The following is a 22,296-nucleotide window of genomic DNA, read 5'->3' as shown; positions in this document are numbered from 1 at the left end:
CGAAACAAACTCGCATACCCATCGTGAAAGTCCGCTGGAACGCCAAACGAGGAGCTGAATTCACATGGGAACGCGAAGATCAGATGAAACAAAAGTACCCGCATCTTTTCTCTGATTCACTTGTATCTTTCTTACTTTAAATTTCGGGACGAAATTCCCTGTAACAGGGGGATGATGTGACAACCCGATATTTCAAATACATGTAAACGACCTAAAAAGTCAAGTATTGTAACCACGTTAGTTGTAATAAAATTAACTTTCGAAAATAAAGTATCCAAAAATCACTAATTAAATTACCTATTATGTTGGATGTCATTAAACGGTGATCGTACGAAAAAGAATGCCAAATCCGACATCGTATAAGAAAGTTAAGAATTTTTCAAGTTCGGCTTAACGGTAGACGGCTAAAAACTCGAATTGGAGATCGAGCGACTTTTGGCCGGAATGACCTAAACGAGAATCGAAGGTCTCGACAATGGTATTTCAGCAGTAAAAAGTCTGTCAAAAACTGACGTCAGATAAAGAAGTTATGAATTTCTAAAGAAATTTTCTTACCGCGACCTTTTAAAAATAAATAATAAAAATAATTTCAAAATTCGCCGACGGGATCTAAACGAAAGTTGTAGAGTATGGTCTCACCTTCGCGTGGATATAAAGAATGTCAAAAACGGAGTTCGTATGAAGAACATATGAATTTTTGAAGTTTATTAAATAATTAAAATATAAATTTTAATTAAAAACCCTTGGTATTATCCGAAGGGGAGTCATCAGATAGTGCCGAGTTACGCCCAGCGTAAGCCTGTACGCCCAGCGTACGCGAGGCCTTGGCCTCGTATCATCCACGTCGTGCCTATGAGAGGCTATGCCCCGTCCCATCCGGGCTCCGAGGCAGTCGAGGACTCGGTCATGCATGACGCACGTGTACGCCCAGCATACGAGGTCGGTTCCCAGCCCCTGTAAAAGGGATGCGAGGGTTCCGAAGAAAATGCACCATTTCTCTCATTTCTCTTACGTTCTTGCCTCGTTTTCTGTGCCCGTGCTACCCCGAAGCCCCGATGACTTTGCTCAAGTCCCGAAGGTCGTTTTTGCTCTAGAGATTCTCGAGAATCCCGAGGAAATCCACTTTCTCGAGTCAAAATTCTGTCCGGTTTTCATCCCGCAACCTCCGATCTTTCAAGTGAGTTCATACCCCTATAATTCACACTTTTAAATGTTTTATGAGTACTTTTATATGCTTTTAAGGGGGGGGGGGAATACAAGTAAAACACTCAATTATTATTGTGTGTTATATAAACTTTCACTATATACGTTTTATCAAAGGAATCATATGTGATTTCAAACTATTATAGGGAAACTTTCATATGCAAATTATACCATGACAACATTTTATCATTTGAAATGAGAAACGATTTATGTATTTATATAAATCAGATACTTTGCTTATACTACATTTCTGTGTGTCGGTTTTGGCACTACAAAAACTACATTTTTGCATAACAAGTGAACATTTTCACTAAGGGTTTATTATACAAACGAAACACACTTTTAGGAAACTATAATAGGTATAGTTTTAGGAGAATACTACGAACATTTTCACATGTAAATCTGTTTTATACTATGTTTTGTGATACATTAACTTCACGTACGTTCGAGTACACATTTCAAGTCCTGTATTATATACCAGAATCCCTTGGAGGGGGATCATGGTGTTTGTGTATAGATCTATACGGGCTTGACAAACATGCGCCCTGACTGTTAACTATAGTCCACCATTTGGGGTGACAAACGTCAGAACATTCCAACGCCTGAAGAACGTTGTGTATAGGTATTCCTTGTCAATAGCATGGTTATAAAACTCACATAGAGTATTAAAAACACAATGATATACGGGGTTTTTCAGACATATTGGAAATTTTATACGTACATACATTTTCTAGAAACAAAACATTGGTCTTGAAAGAAGGCTACATTTATACTAGTAGAAAATATAGGATTTTCTAGGAACAAACAAACAAGAACAAAAACATTTCATTTCATACAAACATTTTCATTTAATACTTATGAAACTCACCAGCTTAAATGCTGATCTACTCTTTCAAAACTATTTGTATGTCCCAGGGATTCAGTAATTATAGGTAACATACCGCTTTTGAAGAAGGAATGTTGCGGCACTAGTTTAAATTCATATTTTGACATCATATTGTAATTGGTTTTGAACATGTACTCTTGTAAACAATGTAAACTTTCAATTATATATATGATGGTTGTATTGCTTTCTTTACTATGTATTCATTTGTTACATTACCACATGAAGTCATCCGCCCCCGAACGTTTCCGTCGTTCCGGTTTGGGGGTGTGACATGGATACCTTACCTATTATAGCACATTTTAAAGTCGTGAGGGTAGCATAACCCATAAGAACTTTATGGTTTAGCATGCCTAAGTGGAAGGATGCCTAACCTTCCTAGAAAGTTCTCATTGGGTGGACCAAAGCGGACAATAAATGTTATGATACATGCTATGGGGGATGTTAAAGATGGTACCAGAACTAGGTAATGGGTCGTTGCATTCTATGGAGATGTTAGTGTTGGATTAGGTGTCTAAATTCATAACTATTTCTGGAATGTACTTGACCCGATTAGCATGGTCCATTTGGGTTGCATGACATTGCAACACTTGGATAGACTTAATGAGAGAAAGGAAACTTAAGGATTATTAATATATTATAAGTTCTAATATATTAATAGTATTATTTAATTAGTATTGATCAAAGAATTAATTTGGAATTAATTAAGTCATCAAAAAGAGACTAATTAAATATATGGGGTTGATTGTGTAAATCATCTATTCTTGTATAGTGGGCTAATGATCCATGGTTTGTATGGATTGGGCTAAACCCCATAAGGGGCTCCATGGATTGTCCATGGAGGTTACAAACCCATCCATCATGGACTATGGAAATCCATAACAATTAGGGTTAAATGGTGTAACCCTACTTGTTCCATAGCTATATAAAGACCCTTAGACTAGCTAAATCGGCACTTGTACAAGCAAGAAAGAGGGGCTAGCACATTTAGAGGTGTTAGTGAACTTCTCTCAGGGTAATTCCATGTGTTGTGGTGTTGTTTGATACACTTGAGACATCACACTTGAGGTGCTAGGCTCACAAGGCTCTCAAGGAATCCAAACAACAAAAAGGTATGCTCTTCTTCTAGCATGTACACCTTAGGAGTGTTAGAATGCTCAAAACCTTTCAGTGGTATCAGAGACTAAGCTTGTTTTATTTGATACTTGATGCTAACTTGGTTAAAAAACACAGTTTTCTGCATTCTGCAGCATGAACTTTCCGAGTCAAAGGGGGGACTCGACAATTCCATGAACTAATTCATCCTACTCATCGATTACGTTCATGCACTCGATGGGTAGGAGTCCCAGAATGAAAATTTTCGAGTTTTGTTGTCGGAAATGGACTAGAAACATCACCCTAAAATGTTTTGGTCTTATAAAACTTGTTTTAGATGGTGTAATGATTATGCTAATCCATTTTCAATGGTTATTATGAAAATTTCAAGTTTTATATGGTTTATTTAAGATTCTTGAAATTGTTAATGTGCATGTTCATGAACTTATGAGTTTATAAGATCATAGGAATTATTTGTAACTTGCTAGTTAGTTTAATTCTTTATCATTATTTGTTTTAATGGAATCCATAATTTATCCTCAAGTTATGAATTACCAAAAGTCACTCTTTTATAGTCCATTATGAAACACATATGTTATATAAAATGAAATGTCTATCATTTTAATAAACCATTAACTCATAATTTATGAAATATGAAAAGTTTTGAAAGTTACAAAACTTGCCATCAAGTTTTGGAACATATAAAGTCACTTTAAAAACTTTAGTTCCAATCCCTAGAATTTTAAAAGTTAAAATTCAACCCTTATACTTTATAATATTATAAGTTTAATAATATTTATATATGTATAAGAAACAGTCGTTTTACCGTTAGTAGGCTTCATTCACGAAGCCGATGTATAAGGGGGTATAAGGTTGCTGCCTTTAAAATGACAGCTTAATGGGTGTCCACTCTCACCCACCACTTCCTTCACCGGTGGAGGGTCGTTAGCCGAACGGGTAAGACAAGGACTTTAAATCTTCATTAAAATTATGATGAATGTAAAGAAACTAAATGTTTTTTTTTATAAATTCCCAATCTTAGTTACTTTAGGAAAATGTGACTAAGGTGCTAACCCATGAAATTACACTTTGCACATCGATTGAGTCGTTAGTGGATCGTATGTGGTTAACCGACACACTAACCTGGACTTAACAAGGTAGGTAAAGGGTGGATTAAGGTTTATCATAGGTCGGCGGAGCGTGTGTGGTTAACCAGCACATAGATTGAGAGATAAACATCAAGGGTACCACGTTATTTGCACGGTTACTTCACACCTTGTTTTGTGATCCTCGATATCCCAGTCACAGAACCTGAAGGGCACAGTCGAGATTGAAACATGTCATTTAAAAGTTCAATGAATCTCAAAGAATCTAGGAGTTTCAAAAACCAATTAAAACCTAATAATTTATTTCTTTTTTTCATGGTGGAAATTGGTGAATCGTCATTCACCTACATTCAAATATTTTATAGCTTGGATTACAGCATACCTCTTCTAAATTATAAAATATTGTGTTTTGTCCTACTCTTAATATTATATTTGGGTGTCTTGTTAAGGACTATTTTTATATCTAATATAAATTTTCTTTCTTCTTTTCAGATGTCTTCCAATAGTGCTACTTCTAGATCAAACCCTACCGACTCCTTTTCTCTCAAGAACCTCAGTAGGAGAGTCATCTTTGATGGATCGAACTTTATGGATTGGATCAGGCACATCAGGATGGTCACTCGCTATAAGGACAAGGAATATGTCCTCGACAACAAGCTTAAGGAACTTGAGTCATCTGCTACTCCTGAGGACATCGCTGAATACCAGGCACATAAGAGAGATACTTCCAAAGTGGCATGTATCATGTTGGCCACAATGACCGCCGAGCTCCAAATGTCCTATGAGGACTACTATCCTTTTGAGATGTACCAATATTTGATGGACCACTACACTATATACACTATATTGTCTAATAATTCAGCCCATTCTAATTCTTGGGTCCTTGATACAGGTTGTGGTATTTACGTATGTACTGATTTGCAGGGACTAAGAAGAAGTGAGAATGTGGAGAATGGGAAGATAAAATTGATCATAGGGAATAGGAAAGCTTCACCTGTCACCAAGATTGGAGTTTATTCTATTTATCTAAGTAGTGGATTAGTGTTAGATTTGAATAAGTGTTTTTACTCATCTGAAATGGCAAGAAATATTATTTCCTTTCATGGTTTGTACAAACAAGGTTTTACCTTTTCGTTTGATAATGAAAGTGGTGGTATTAATGCTTTCTTTAATAATGTTCTTTATTTTAAAGAATTATCTTGTGATCGTGCGTATGAAATTGTGCTAGTTGTAGATAACCTAGGAAATAATGTGTTGTGTATCGATTCTTCCACTAGTTTGGGTAAAGTATCATTATGGCATTGTTTCCCTGGATATGTAACCAATAAACACATAGGATAACTCCAAAAGGATGGAGCCTTGGAGTTATTTGACCTAAAATCACATGATAGTTGTGAGTCTTGTTTTCTTGGGAAAATGACAAAGTCACCCTTCACTGGTACTTGTGCTAGGGGTGAGCGTTCATTGGATCTTATACATATTGATGTGTGTGGACCCTTCAGAATCGCCACAAGAGATTCTAACCGCTTCTATGCGACTATTACTGATGATTTTAGTAGATATGGATATGTCTACTTAATCAAGCATAAGTCAGAGACCTTAGAAAGATTCAAAGAGTTTAAACACGAATTAGAGAATCAGTTGGGCAAGAACATTAAGATGCTTCGACCTGATCGAGGTGGTGAGTATCTTAGTACAAAGTTCCTTGATTATGTTAAGGAATATGGGATTATCTCAATATTGACACCTCCCAGGACACCATAGCTTAATGGTGTGGCGGAGAGGCGCAATCGGACCTTGTTGGATATGGTTCATTCCATGATGAGTCGAGCTTCGCTACCAATCTCTTTTTGGGGGGTATTCCTTAGAAACTACTGCCCATATTCTTAATCTAGTCCCGAAAAAGAAGTTTGTCAAAACACCTCATGAGATGTGGACCGGAAAAGTTCCCAATCTGGACCACATCAAGATTTGGGGTTGCGAGGCTTTCGTACGGCGCGAGTCTCACTTTCAGCTCAAACCTCGAAGTGAGACGTTTATTTTCATTGGCTACCCACAGAGATCCTTTTGTTACCTCTTCTACAAACCTAGTGATAATGTGGTCTTTGTAGCAAGGAGAGGAGTCTTTCGTGAGAGAAAGTTCATGAGCCAAGGAAATAGTGGGAGGCAAATTGACCTTGAATAAATTTAAGTGTCAAGTGGTGAAGGAACCTCAAACCCTAGCAATCAACCTAAGCATTACTATGTCTTCCATATTAATGCGAAAGGTGATACAGTTACCAGTGATAGCACACTGGTAAGTTTTGATGAACCTAATAGCATCACGAAAGTCATGGCAGGCCCTGAGGCTGCTAAATTTAAAGGGGCTATGGATAGCAAGATACAATCCATTTATTTCAATCAAGTTTGGAACTTGGTTGACAATGTACCAGGTCGTAAGACAGTTGGGTGCAAGTGGATCTTCAAGAAGAAGACCGAGATGGATGGTAATGTACAAACTTATAAGGCGCGATGGGTTACAATGGGCTTTTCTCTAACTCCGGGAGTTGATTATGATGAGACCTTTTCACTAGTAGCGAAGATTATTTCTATTAGAGTTACGTTAGCCATTGCTCCATTTCATGATTATGAAATATGGAAAATGGATGTCAAAACTACTTTCCTTAATGGAAAGTTGGCTGAGGATGTTTACATGAGTTAGCCAGAGGGTTTTTTCAGTACAGAGTACCCTAATAGAGTGTGTAAGCTTGAGAAATTCATCTATGGATTAAGGAAAGCACCACGCGGATGAAATCTTTGTTCTGATGAGAAAGTTAAAGAGTTTGGCTTTTTGAGGAGTGAAGATGAATCTTATGTATATGTCAGGGCTAGTGGGAGTATAGTTAGCTTTTTGGTATTGTATGTGGATGACATACTACTCATAGGAAATGACATCCCAACTTTGCAGGAAGTGAAGTCCTTGCTTGGGAAGTGTTTTGCTATGAAGGACCTTAGAGAAGATGCCTATATCCTAGGGATAAGGATTTTGAGAGACAGAAGTAAAAGACTAATTGGACTTAGTCAGAGTACCTACTTGGAAAAAGTGTTGAATAGGTCCAGCATGCAGAATACCAAGAAAGGAGAGTTACCCATACAAAGTGACGCTAGACTGAGTAAGACTCAGAGCCTGAGTATAGAGGCCGATATAGCAGGGATGAGTTGAGTACCGTATGCCTCTACTGTAGGCTCGATCATGTATGCTATGACTTATACTCGTCCTGATGTGGCCTTTGCATTAAGCATGGTTAGTAGATATCAGGGCAACCCTAGAAAGGCTCACTGGACTGCGGTAAAGAACATTCTCAAGTACCTGCGGAGGACTAAAGATTAGCTCCTACCGTCGGTGGGAGTGATGACCTGAGAGTATTACGGTATGGTGATGCTAGCTTTCAGACTAATAGGTATAATTTCCACTCTCAGTCAGGCTGGGTCATTACCTTAAATGGAGGAGCAATTTCTTGGAAAAGTTCCAAGCAAGATACATTGGCTAATTCAGCTTGCGAATCAGAGTATATAGCGGAAAGTGAGGTAGCAAAGGAGGCTATATGGCTAACGAACTTCATTGGAGACCTTGGAATGCTACCAGTTATAAAGAAGCCTATATATATTTTTCTATGATAATGAAAGTGCAATTGCCTTAGCAAAGGAACTAAGGGATCATGGGAGATCCAGACATATCGACATAAAATACCATTTCATCAGACATCGAATAGAAGAAGGACTCCTCATGGCAAAGAGGGTATCATCGGCTGAGAACCCGACAGATCACCTGATGAAGGGACTACGTAGGGTTAAGCAATGTGAGGCGCATAGGGATGAAGGATGATATTAGTTTTAGTAGCTAGATAGCTTTGAAATGTGTAAAGTGTAATTGACATTTGATGATAAATAAAAGTTGTTGTTTATTTATGAGTAAAGTGTTGCTATCTTTTTTCAATCGTTTACTATCGTTTCATTTTGCATGTTTTGACATTCAGAATAATTATGTTATTGTATTTCATATTATTCAAATTCTCCACAGTTGGTCATTGTTGAATTACTTGTCTAAGTCCATAACTATTTATAGGATGTACTTGACCCGATTGGCATGGTCCATTTGGGTTGCATGGCATTGCAACACTTGGATAGACTAAATGAGAGAAAGGACACTTAAGGATTATTAGTATATTATAAGTTATAATATATTAATAATACTATTTAACTAGTATTGATCAAAGAAGTGATTTGAAATTATTTAAGTGATCAAAAAGAGACTAATTAAATATATGGGGTTGATTGTGTAAATAATCTAGTCTTATATAATGGGTTAATGATCCATGGTTTGTATGGGTTGGGCTAAAACCCATAAGGTGCTCCATAGGTAATCCATGGAGGTTACAAACCCATGGATGATGGAATATGGAAAGCCATGACAATTAGGGTTTACATGGTGTAACACTACTAGTGTCACAACTATATAAAGAACCCCATGCAAGCAAAGTTGGCACTATGACAACTACTTGTACAAGTTAGAGGGCAAGCCAATTTTGAGGTGTAAGTGAACTTCTCTCAAATCTATTCCAAGAGTTGTAGTGTTGTGTGAGACACTTGAGGCATCATGTCACACCCCCGAACCAGACGGCGGAAACGTCCGGGGGCTGTCGTGACTCAATTGAATACCATAACATTGAATATATATGAAACATAACAACATTCGTCACCATTCATCAACATAGTACAACCAGTAGTGTTTACATAACATACATTGTCTAAACATTACATTCCCCAAAAATTAAGTTGTTTAATTCATACAAAAATAAACCGCAACCGTCACTGGATATGATTTTCCCTTGATTCACTGGCTCCCTGAGAATACAAGTATTTTGAAAAACGTCAACATATGAAATGTTGGTGAGTTCATAAGTAGTGTTTGAAATCGAATGTTTGTATTGTTTGAAGAACCACCAGAAAATCCGATATTTTCTGAAAAGATAAGTTTCCGAAAACGTTTGTGAAGATCCATAGGTATGCTTGTTTGTTTCTATACTTGTAAAAAAAAATGTTCGTTTAGAATGTATGCATTTCAAATTTGTAAGTATTGAAAACCCTAGGAAAACCCGATGTTCTCCTAGTTCCTTGAATTACGTGATGTTACATTGAAACCATGGCATAGCGTATAGTGTCAGTCCCGGGCGACGTTGGAAGGTTTTCGAGCAGGATTATTTACTACAAACCCGCGTTACACAAACGCCCAGTTTATAGTTATACTAACGACTCCGAAGGCGTCGTCAATACTAATCGCGTTATCCAATCGCCCTGACTAGGTGAAGTCCCACATCCGAAGAGAAAGAGGTCACGAAGACCCCGGTAACTCCATTAGCCGGTTGGGGATAAAATGTACGAGGGGTCCCAGACCCGCCTCGCATGAAATGTAGACCTTACTAGCAAGACCAAAGGACCCTTGGGGACCGGTGGTATACAAGCCATTGAAAGTCCATTTACGTTGTGTCGGATCGGTAAAAACCCAACACTCCGTAAAAAAAAAATGTCTTCGGGCCTTAAGATCAGGTCATTGGGCTAACTAGGCTCAACGAACAAGATTTTACACTTGTGGGGCCCAAAGATGGTGCATAGACGTCTGTGCACACTCGCATGTGTATGTATAACCAAACGTTACTTGTATGAATTGTAGTGTCGTAGTGTTAGTAGTTGTAGATTTCTATTGGCTCGAGACCGAGCCAATTCGTTTAACAACGACTTTTGGTATTGTAATGTATTGTATTCCGTTGATAGTCGTGGTGCCATCATTTGATCAAATTGGGTATATTGAACTAGCCTTGAAATATTCCTGTTTCAGCCCCTCATCATTTGTAAAATTTACATTTTCAACCCTTTATATTAAATACTTCCCGGTTTAGTCCTTAAACTATTTTTCTTGACATTTTAACACCAAAAATTATTGAAATTAATATTTTTCAACATATTTTTCATAAAAACAGTTTAAGTCCTTGAAAATGCAGTTTTCACGGTTTTAACCCCTTCTTTTCGCAATTTTTACAATTTTGGCCCAATTTGGAAAATTTTTGCAACTTTGGTCCTTTTTAAATTTAAAAAGCATTTTAAACCTTTGAAAAGGAGTTGGAACACTTATAGTCCACTGTTTTACAGAAAGTTACAGATTTGGCCCTCCAAAACAGAAAAATTCGCATAATGGGCCTTATTGGGCCGAAAGTTACATTTTTAACCCATTAAGCTTAAAATTTATGTTTTTAGTCCTCTAAATGAGTATATTTCCAGAAATTTATTTATGAAAACTGTTTTGGCACACTTCATCCATCAGAATCTGTGACATGTCGATTTGGACCCTTATTTTTGCATTTTTCACATTTTAGGCCCAAAATTTGTGTTTTTAACCCAAAGAAATTATTGCTAAACTACTTAGCCAATTTTTCTTGAAGCACTTTGTGTTTAGAAATATATTTGAAGTTAAAATCATGTAGCACAAGTTATATCTCGGTTTTGATGAGTTTTGAGGCTAGATCCAACATAAAAACACATAAAAGCATACATATAAGCATGGAAATCATACAAGGCATACAAACACATATAGATCTACACTTTCACTTGTATTCCCCCCCCACAAAACTCATAAAAACAGAAAATAGGGGGTATGAAGCTCACCTTGGGGTGTTGATTCGGTTTTGCAAGGAAAATGGAAGGAAAAATGAAGTGTTTTTGGCCTTGGCTCCCTTTGATGAAGATCTCGAGTTTTGAGATGGTTCTAGGGTGCAAGATCACGATTTTTGCATAGATTAGGAAAGGATTTTGATAACAAAAGAATTTAAACCATAGATCTATGCATAATCTTACCTTAGATGATGATTTACTTGCAAAATCCTCTTGGAAAGTCCCTAATTTTCGAGATTTTTGGAGAGGGGAGGAAGGAGAGTTCTTGAGTGTTCTAGAGAGAATTTGAGATATTTTTGGTGTGTGTGAGAGGGGATTCGGCCGAGAGTGGGAAGAGAGAAGAAAGGAAGTGATATTTGAAGTGATACATGCATGGAGGTATGTGATATGTGCCTAGAAATCCATTAGATAATAGTGAGGTGTCACTCACAAGTCAACATGCTTCCTTTCCTCTTGGGCTCATGCATTGGGCCGAGAATGGGGAGAGAAGAAGGAAAAATTGGGCTCTTTGCCCCTAAGCCCAACATTAGAGGTAGTTTAGGGTATTTATTGGCCTTATAAAATAAAATTGTGATTTTTATGCTTTATTAAGCTAGGTTAGGTTAAATTATGGATCAAAACTTGTGTTTTATTTCATTCTAGGTTCTTCCTAGCCCAAAATATTGCAATAAACGAATGTGGGTCCAATTAGAACCCAATTAGGGTCCTAAACCCATGATAGTCCAATTTGGAAATTCATTGGTCCATTTGGATCCAATAAGGAAGTCCTAGTCCTAAATGGACTTAACAAGAACTTCTAGGGTCTCCAATTGTTTGATGACTACTTATAGTACTTGTATCTTGTATTTGATTGAAGTTTTTGATTCACATGTACTTGAATGCATAGATTACATGGCTCAAAATTTATAGTTGTGACATCATCCCCCCGTTAGAGGGAATTTCGTCCCGAAATTCTGTTTGAAAGCTAGATTTGAGAAAACTAGAATAGGTGAGGGTACTTTTGCTTCATTTGATCTTCGCGTTCCCACGTGAATTCTGGCCCACGCTTTGCGTTCCACCGTACCTTCACGATCGGGATGCGACTCTGCTTAGTACGCTTCACCTCCCTGTCCATAATCTCGATTGGTTCTTCGACGAACAGGAGATTCTCATTGATTTCGATTTCGTCAAGAGGAATGACAAGGGTTTCATCTGATAGGCACTTTTTCAGATTAGAAACATGAAACACGGGGTGTACACCGTTTAGCTCTGCGGGTAGTTGTAGTCTGTATGCTACTGGACCTATTCGGGCGACGATTTCGAAAGGTCCAACGTATCGCGGGTTCAGCTTTCCCCGTTTTCCGAAACGTATAACCCCTTTCCAGGGTGAGACCTTCAACATTACTCGATCACCGACCTGGAATTCTAAGGGCTTTCGCCGTTTATCAGCGTAGCTCTTTTGCCGGTCACGCGATGCCTGTAATCGAGCTTTGATCTGGACAATCTTTTCTGTGGTCTCGCGAATGATTTCCGGTCCCGTTAATGCCCTGTTTGATGCATGTGTTCTTGCTAGCTGGGTGTCACCTACTTCAGCCCAACATAACGGTGATCTACATTTACGCCCGTACAGTGCTTCGAAAGGGGCCACCTTAATGCTCGAATGATAACTATTGTTATATGAAAACTCGATCAACGGTAGGTGGGTATCCCAAGACTTTCCGAAGTCTATCACACATGCACGAAGCATGTCTTCAAGCGTCTGAATGGTTCGTTCGCTTTGACCGTCCGTTTGTGGGTGATACGCTGTGCTCATATCAAGATGAGTTCCCATTGCCTTGTGGAGCGACTGCCAAAAGCGTGACGTGAACCTATTGTCCCTATCCGAGATGATAGATTTTGGCACTCCATGAAGTCTTACAATCTCTCGTAGGTACAAACGCGTCAGCCTCTCCATCTTGTAGGACTCTTTGATGGGCAGGAAATGGGCAGATTTCGTCAGTCGATCGATGATTACCCATATGGTGTCCAAACCGTCCGGCGTCTTGGGCAGCTTGGTCACGAAGTCCATAGAAATCCCCTCCCATTTCCACTCAGGGATTGCCGGTTGCTGTAACAATCCGGAAGGTTTGTGGTATTCCACTTTTACCTTGGCACACGTAAGGCACTTACTAACATAAGTTGCGATTTCCGCCTTCATGTTAGGCCACCAATAGTGCTGCTTAATGTCCAAATACATCTTGTCCGAACCAGGATGAATGGAGTATCGTGTCTTGTGGGCTTCCTTCATAACGATCTCCCTGAATCCTCCGATCTTTGGAACCCAAATACGGTTCATGAAGTAGTATACCCCATTCTCTTTGACTTCCAGGTTCTTCTCCATTCCGCGTAATGCCTTGCTAGTTCTATTTTCCGTTTTCATAGCCTCTGCCTGGACTGATGCAATTTGAGCGGTCAGATGAGACTGAATGGTTATCGAGTGCGTTTTCGCACGGCGATTTGTGTACTCCTTCCGACTTAATGCGTCAGCTACCACGTTGGCCTTGCCTGGATGGTACTTGATCTCGCATTCGTAGTCGTTTAACAACTCCACCCATCTCCGTTGTCTCATGTTCAGCTCCTTCTGATTCAAGATGTGCTGGAGGCTCTTGTGGTCTGTGAAGATGGTGCACTTTGTACCGTACAGGTAGTGCCTCCAAATTTTTAGGGCGAAGACCACGGCTCCCAGTTCTAGGTCATGGGTTGCGTAATTTACTTCGTGCGTCTTTAGTTGACGGGACGCATATGCTATCACTCTTCCACGTTGCATGAGAACGCAACCTAAACCTTGATTTGACGCGTCACAGTAAACTACAAAATCTTCCGTCCCTTCGGGTAGAGATAGTACATGAGCGCTACAAAGAGCTTGCTTCAAGGCTCGAAACGCAATCTCTTGTCGGTCTGTCCACTTGAATGGCACACTCTTTTGCGTAAGCAAGGTAAGTGGCTTGGCGATTTTAGAGAAGTTTTGGATGAATCTCCTATAGTAGCCTGCTAGGCCTAAGAACTGACGAATTTCTGTGGGCGTAGTCGGAGTTGCCCATCCTTCCACAGCTTTGACCTTAGAGGGATCCACATGAATTCCATCTTGGCTAACTACGTGACCGAGAAAATTCACGCTCCGTAGCCAAAACTCACACTTAGAGAGTTTGGCGTAAAGCCTTTCCGATCGCAGCGTCTCTAGGACTTGTCGGAGATGTTGGCCATGCTCCTCTTTGCTTCGAGAATAGACGAGGATGTCATCGATAAACACAATGACGAAGTTGTCCAAGAACGGTCGACAGATTCGGTTCATTAGGTCCATAAATGCGGCGGGTGCATTTGTTAGACCGAAGGGCATTACGACGAATTCATAATGTCCATAGCGGGTTCGGAAAGCGGTTTTAGGGATATCTTCTTCTCGGACCTTGAGTTGATGGTATCCGGATCGTAGATCAATTTTTAGAAAAATAGCTAGCTCCTTGGAGCTGGTCGAATAGATCATCGATCCGAGGGAGTGGGTAGCGGTTTTTAACAGTGAGTTTATTCAACTCTCTGTAATCGATGCACATTCTGAAAGATCCGTCCTTCTTCTTGACAAAGAGCACCGGAGCTCCCCACGGCGAGTAGCTAGGTCGGATAAATCCCTTGTCCAGAAGCTCACTGAGTTGGCTGGACAATTCCTGCATTTCAGCAGGTGCCAATCGATATGGTGATTTAGCGAGAGGAGTTGCTCCTGGGACGAGGTCGATTCGGAACTCAACCTGTCTCTCTGGGGGTACTCCTGGGAGATCTTCAGGAAACACGTCCGGGAATTCACACGCTACCGGAATGTCTTGGATGTTAATTTCTTCTTTAGCCTTGTCCACTATGTGGGCCAAGAACGCTAAGTTGTTCTTTCGCAGATGTTTTTGTGCTTTGATGCACGAGATAAGACGAAGATTCGTGCTAGGCTTGTCTCCGTAAATTACTAGGGTTTCGTGATTCGGGAGACGAAGGCGAACGGCCTTCTCGTGGCACAAAACCTCAGCATGGTGGGGGCTTAACCAATCCATGCCGATAATCACATCGAAACTCCTAATTGACACTGGTATCAGATCTATTCGTAAGACGTGTTGGTTAAGGGTTAGGGTACATCCAGTGTATATTTCTCTAGTGGATTCGGTCTTCCCATTGGCCATTTCCACCGTATAGGTTTCATTCAGCTTTTGGGGTTGTTGTTTTAATAAGTGTTTAAACTTCTCGCTTACGAAACTTCGCTCCGCTCCGGTATCAAATAAGATGCATGCATAAGTGTGGTTTAGGAGGAACGTACCGGTCACAACTGCGGGGTCCTGAACTGCATCACTCTGACCCATAGTCAGCATTCTTCCTGCTCCTCTGTTTCCTGAGTTGTTGTTGTTAGGGCAATCTCGACGGAAGTGTCCCGTCCTTCCACACCCGAAACAGGTGTGACTAAGCCCTGCATTGTTGCCACCGGCATTGGTGTTGTTGTTATTGCGAGGGTTGTTGTTGTTCTGGTTGTTTCCCTGATTCTGGTTCTGAGAAGGATAAGTCCTGCAGAACCTTGCAGTGTGTCCCCTTCGGTTGCAACTGGTGCAATGGAACTCCCTACATTCTCCTTGGTGATGGAAACCGCACTTGTTGCATTTGGGATGATTACCGGAATAGGGTTTTGAGGTATTTGAAGCAGCTGAGGTTGGAGCATGTGATGTGACTGGTACCGGTGCAGTGACAGCGTGAACTGCCACCGTTTGCTGCTTTTTAGAGGTCTCGGGACCCTGACGCCCCTTCCTCTTGTTGTTCCATCCTTTCTTACCATCACTCTCCTTCTTCTTCTCAGTCTCTACCGGTTTCTCGCCCTTTTTGTGGTTATGATCGTATAACCTCTTTGCCAATCTCTTCGCACTGTCAAAAGTTTCAGGGTTCGCAGCTATCACATTTCCTTGAATGGGGGATGTCAGTCCCCAAATGAATCGTTCAATCTTCTTCTCCTCTGAAGTGATCATACCCGGGCACAACAGAGATAGTTCGCTGAATCTCGATATGTAAGCATCGATGTTCCCATTCTGCACCGTGAGATTCCATAGTTCCTGCTCCATCTTCTGTATTTCGCCTCGGGGGCAGTACTCAGCCGTCAACATCTCTTTCATCTCTGCCCAGGGAATAGAGTTGGCGACCGGGAGTGTCATGGCTTCCACATGACCATTCCACCAAGTGAGTGCTTGGTCCACCAAAGTGTAGGCCGCGAACTTCACTTTCATCTGCTCGGGGCACTCGCATATCTCGAATACCGACTCTACCTTCTCGATCCATCGCTTTAGGGCGATCACTCCTCCGGTACCGTTGAAAGTTCGGGGTTTAGCGTTCGCAAAATCCTTGTAGGTGCACGTTTTAGTGAGTCCTTGGTTCGCCCCGTTGTTCGAACTTCCAGATCCTTGCCCGTTACCTCCTCCGTTGTTTCCTCGGTGAAGTTGTGCCATCGCTGCTGTGACTGCAGCAGACACGGCTGCCTGGAAAGCAGTGGAGTCAACTTCCGGCGGGGTTGGTTCGGGATTTCCGCGAGTAGCTGGGCGAGGCATCTTTCTGTCATGAAACGGAAAGATGTTGAGTGTTCGTGGTTTCTGGGAGGTTGCGACCTACTATCTAGGTGTATGGTGCGAACCTAAACATTACTATCATCAAGCATGCAATCATAATGTCTCAACACATAGCAACTAAGAATAATTTAGCAAAACACACAAAAGTTCATTAATATTATCCGCATTTAGTACAAGAAAATTTGCTCGTAGGAGCCTACATAGATAATGCTAATCTGACAGTATAACGGCTCCATGAGTAGTGTAGTCACTTAAACATAGAGCCGGAGTACGTAACATAGTTCCTAATGATCTACTATGATAAGTCTATTCCTAACCGCGATGAGCTGCGTCAGGAGGTGGTGCCGAAGTCACATGCCGAAATGTTGCGCCAGTAACTGCGCCATCTCTGCCATGTCTCCAATAACCTCATCCCTCTCATGATCTGTTCGCACCGCCCGAGCTTCCATAGCATACAGCTGTTGTCGTAGTGCGACGACCTCAGCTTCGAGGGAACGGTTCTCTCTTGGGGGGTTCACTGGTGGAGCGGGGTGATCGTGTTGTGCTACGTCCTCATATGGCGGGATGGGGTCCTGGTCCCCAGCCTGACCTTCCTCGTCGTCACTGTCGATTCCTCCAAACTCGTAGTCAGTGTCTACATATTCATCGGGTCCGACATCGTGTGCTTCACCTGGATTCTCTCCTGGCTCATCCACAAGCATCCCGTGAGCTACTAAGGCCTGATAATACTGGATACCCTGCTGCTCCCCCTCCTCCTCTAGCCACCCGTTGTTTCCTTGATTAGGGAAGTAGGGGTCTCCCGGGTGATGAAAACCAGCCATGCTGTCTGCGCGAGTACGTAAATATACTACATTATCCTAGGATGCTATATCTATCATACATACTAAGCAACATTCTCTTTTTGGGTGACAAGGGTATAGTTTTTGGTTCCCTGGCTATCCCGATCTCATCAAGACGTGTGTTAGTTTTACCTTGGAGAGAACGTAGTTGATCAGGCTACATTCACTCCTTGGTATCCCTAAGAACAGTCCCGAATTAACCAAGATACTAGTATTATTGTGTTTGATTCAGCGTTAGGTCCTTATTCCTAATGCAAGCAAGTGTGTTTTATTTACTCGTTCTGTTCAGAGTTATGTTAGTCCCTCTTTTTGGTTTATAGTTGCATATCAATGTATGGCTCGACATGCTAGTTCACTATAAACAAAGCTCTGATACCAACCTGTCACACCCCCGAACCAGACGGCGGAAACGTCCGGGGGCTGTCGTGACTCAATTGAATACCATAACATTGAATATATATGAAACATAACAACATTCGTCACCATTCATCAACATAGTACAACCAGTAGTGTTTACATAACATACATTGTTTAAACATTACATTCCCCAAAAATTAAGTTGTTTAATTCATACAAAAATAAACCGCAACCGTCACTGGATATGATTTTCCCTTGATTCACTGGCTCCCTGAGAATACAAGTATTTTGAAAAACGTCAACATATGAAATGTTGGTGAGTTCATAAGTAGTGTTTGAAATCGAATGTTTGTATTGTTTGAAGAACCACCAGAAAATCCGATATTTTCTGAAAAGATAAGTTTCCGAAAACGTTTGTGAAGATCCATAGGTATGCTTGTTTGTTTCTATACTTGTAAAAAAAAATGTTCGTTTAGAATGTATGCATTTCAAATTTGTAAGTATTGAAAACCCTAGGAAAACCCGATGTTCTCCTAGTTCCTTGAATTACGTGATGTTACATTGAAACCATGGCATAGCGTATAGTGTCAGTCCTGGGCGACGTTGGAAGGTTTTCGAGCAGGATTATTTACTACAAACCCGCGTTACACAAACGCCCAGTTTATAGTTATACTAACGACTCCGAAGGCGTCGTCAATACTAATCGCGTTATCCAATCGCCCTGACTAGGTGAAGTCCCACATCCGAAGAGAAAGAGGTCACGAAGACCCCGGTAACTCCATTAGCCGGTTGGGGATAAAATGTACGAGGGGTCCCAGACCCGCCTCGCATGAAATGTAGACCTTACTAGCAAGACCAAAGGACCCTTGGGGACCGGTGGTATACAAGCCATTGAAAGTCCATTTACGTTGTGTCGGATCGGTAAAAACCCAACACTCCGTAAAAAAAAATGTCTTCGGGCCTTAAGATCAGGTCATTGGGCTAGCTAGGCTCAACGAACAAGATTTTACACTTGTGGGGCCCAAAGATGGTGCATAGACGTCTGTGCACACTCGCATGTGTATGTATAACCAAACGTTACTTGTATGAATTGTAGTGTCGTAGTGTTAGTAGTTGTAGATTTCTATTGGCTCGAGACCGAGCCAATTCGTTTAACAACGACTTTTGGTATTGTAATGTATTGTATTCCGTTGATAGTCGTGGTGCCATCATTTGATCAAATTGGGTATATTGAACTAGCCTTGAAATATTCCTGTTTCAGCCCCTCATCATTTGTAAAATTTACATTTTCAACCCTTTATATTAAATACTTCCCGGTTTAGTCCTTAAACTATTTTTCTTGACATTTTAACACCAAAAATTATTGAAATTAATATTTTTCAACATATTTTTCATAAAAACAGTTGAAGTCCTTGAAAATGCAGTTTTCACGGTTTTAACCCCTTCTTTTCGCAATTTTTACAATTTTGGCCCAATTTGGAAAATTTTTGCAACTTTGGTCCTTTTTAAATTTAAAAAGCATTTTAAACCTTTGAAAAGGAGTTGGAACACTTATAGTCCACTGTTTTACAGAAAGTTACAGATTTGGCCCTCCAAAACAGAAAAATTCGCATAATGGGCCTTATTGGGCCGAAAGTTACATTTTTAACCCATTAAGCTTAAAATTTATGTTTTTAGTCCTCTAAATGAGTATATTTCCAGAAATTTATTTATGAAAACTGTTTTGGCACACTTCATCCATCAGAATCTGTGACATGTCGATTTGGACCCTTATTTTTGCATTTTTCACATTTTAGGCCCAAAATTTGTGTTTTTAACCCAAAGAAATTATTGCTAAACTACTTAGCCAATTTTTCTTGAAGCACTTTGTGTTTAGAAATATATTTGAAGTTAAAATCATGTAGCACAAGTTATATCTCGGTTTTGATGAGTTTTGAGGCTAGATCCAACATAAAAACACATAAAAGCATACATATAAGCATGGAAATCATACAAGGCATACAAACACATATAGATCTACACTTTCACTTGTATTCCCCCCCCCCCCCCCACAAAACTCATAAAAACAGAAAATAGGGGGTATGAAGCTCACCTTGGGGTGTTGATTCGGTTTTGCAAGGAAAATGGAAGGAAAAATGAAGTGTTTTTGGCCTTGGCTCCCTTTGATGAAGATCTCGAGTTTTGAGATGGTTCTAGGGTGCAAGATCACGATTTTTGCATAGATTAGGAAAGGATTTTGATAACAAAAGAATTTAAACCATAGATCTATGCATAATCTTACCTTAGATGATGATTTACTTGCAAAATCCTCTTGGAAAGTCCCTAATTTTCGAGATTTTTGGAGAGGGGAGGAAGGAGAGTTCTTGAGTGTTCTAGAGAGAATTTGAGATATTTTTGGTGTGTGTGAGAGGGGATTCGGCCGAGAGTGGGAAGAGAGAAGAGAGGAAGTGATATTTGAAGTGATACATGCATGGAGGTATGTGATATGTGCCTAGAAATCCATTAGATAATAGTGAGGTGTCACTCACAAGTCAACATGCTTCCTTTCCTCTTGGGCTCATGCATTGGGCCGAGAATGGGGAGAGAAGAAGGAAAAATTGGGGTCTTTGCCCCTAAGCCCAACATTAGAGGTAGTTTAGGGTATTTATTGGCCTTATAAAATAAAATTGTGATTTTTATGCTTTATTAAGCTAGGTTAGGTTAAATTATGGATCAAAACTTGTGTTTTATTTCATTCTAGGTTCTTCCTAGCCCAAAATATTGCAATAAACGAATGTGGGTCCAATTAGAACCCAATTAGGGTCCTAAACCCATGATAGTCCAATTTGGAAATTCATTGGTCCATTTGGATCCAATAAGGAAGTCCTAGTCCTAAATGGACTTAACAAGAACTTCTAGGGTCTCCAATTGTTTGATGACTACTTATAGTACTTGTATCTTGTATTTGATTGAAGTTTTTGATTCACATGTACTTGAATGCATAGATTACATGGCTCAAAATTTATAGTTGTGACACATCACACTTGAGGTGCTAGGCTCACAAGGTTCTCAAGGAATCTAAACAACAAAAGGTATGTTCTTTTTCTAATACTTATGTTCAAAGTTCCCCATGCTATGTTAGATAATTGAAGAACCTTGGAAAATCAATTTTTCATGTATCTTAATCAAACATACATCCAAGATTTCTAGGGTTGCATGTACACCTTAGGAGTGTTAGAATGCTCAAAACCAAACAGTGGTATCAGAACCTAGGCTAGTTTGTTTAATACTTGATGCAAAATTGTGAAAAAACTTAGTTTTTCTGCACTCTGCACCATGAACTCACCGAGTGCATGGGGGGACTCGATGAGTCCGTGACTAAGTTCATCCTACTCGTTGAGTAGGTATGTGCACTCGATGAGTAAGATCCCCAAAATGGGGATTCTTGAGTGTTACTACTGCAAATGGACTAGAAACATTACCCTAAATTGTTTTGGTTTTATAAAACTTGTTTTAGATGGTGTAATGGTTATGCTAATTCATTTTCAGTAGCTATTATCCAAATTTCAAGTTTTATATGGTTAATTTTATGATTCTTGAAATTTTTTATATGCATGTTCATTAACTTATGAGTTTAGAAGATCATAAGAATTATTTGTAACTTGCTTATTAGTTTAATTCTTGATCATTATATGTTTTAATGGAATCTATAACTTGTCCTCAAGTTATGGATTACCAAAAGTCACTCTTTTAAAGTCCATTATGAAACACATAGGTTACATAAAATGAAAAGTCTCTCATTTTAATAAACCATTAACTCATAAGTTATGAAAGAGGAAAAATTTTGAAAGTTACAAAACTTGTCATCAAGTTTTGGAACATGTAAAGTCACTTTAAAAACTTTAGTTCCAACGCCTAGAATTTTAAAAGTTAAAATTCAAACATTATACTTTATAATATTATAAGTTTAATAATATTTATATATGTATAAGAACAAGTCGTTTTACAGTTAGTAGGCCTCATTCACGAAGTCGGTCTATAAGAGGGTATAAGGTTGCTGCCTATAAAATGGCAGCTTAATGGGTGTCTACTCTCACCCACCGCTTCCTTAACTAGTGGAGGGTCGTTACCCGAATGGATAAGACAAGGACTTTAAATCTTCATTAAATGTATGATGAATATAAAGTAACTAAATGTTTTTATAAATTCCTAATCTTAGTTACCTTAGGAAATTGTGAATTTCGTGCTAACCCATGAAATTGAACTTTGCACTTTGCTTAAGTTGTTAGTCGAGCGTGTGTGGTTAACCGGCACACTATCTGGATTTAACAAGGTAAGCAAAGGGTAACTTAATGTTTATCATAGTATCGGTGGAGAACGTGTGGTTAACCCACACATCGATTGAGGGGTAAATATTAAGGGTACCAAGTATATTTGCATGGTTATTCACACCTTGTTTTGTGATCCTCGGCATCCCAGTCAGAAAACCTGAAGGGCACACTCGATATTGAAACATGCCATTAAAAAGTTCAATG

This window comes from Lactuca saligna, chromosome 5 (assembly GCF_052625555.1).
Source record: "Lactuca saligna cultivar CGN05327 chromosome 5, ASM5262555v1, whole genome shotgun sequence".
Lineage (NCBI taxonomy): Eukaryota > Viridiplantae > Streptophyta > Magnoliopsida > Asterales > Asteraceae > Lactuca > Lactuca saligna.
The sequence above is the reverse complement of the archived record's forward strand: the minus strand, read 5'-3'. Positions refer to the sequence as shown.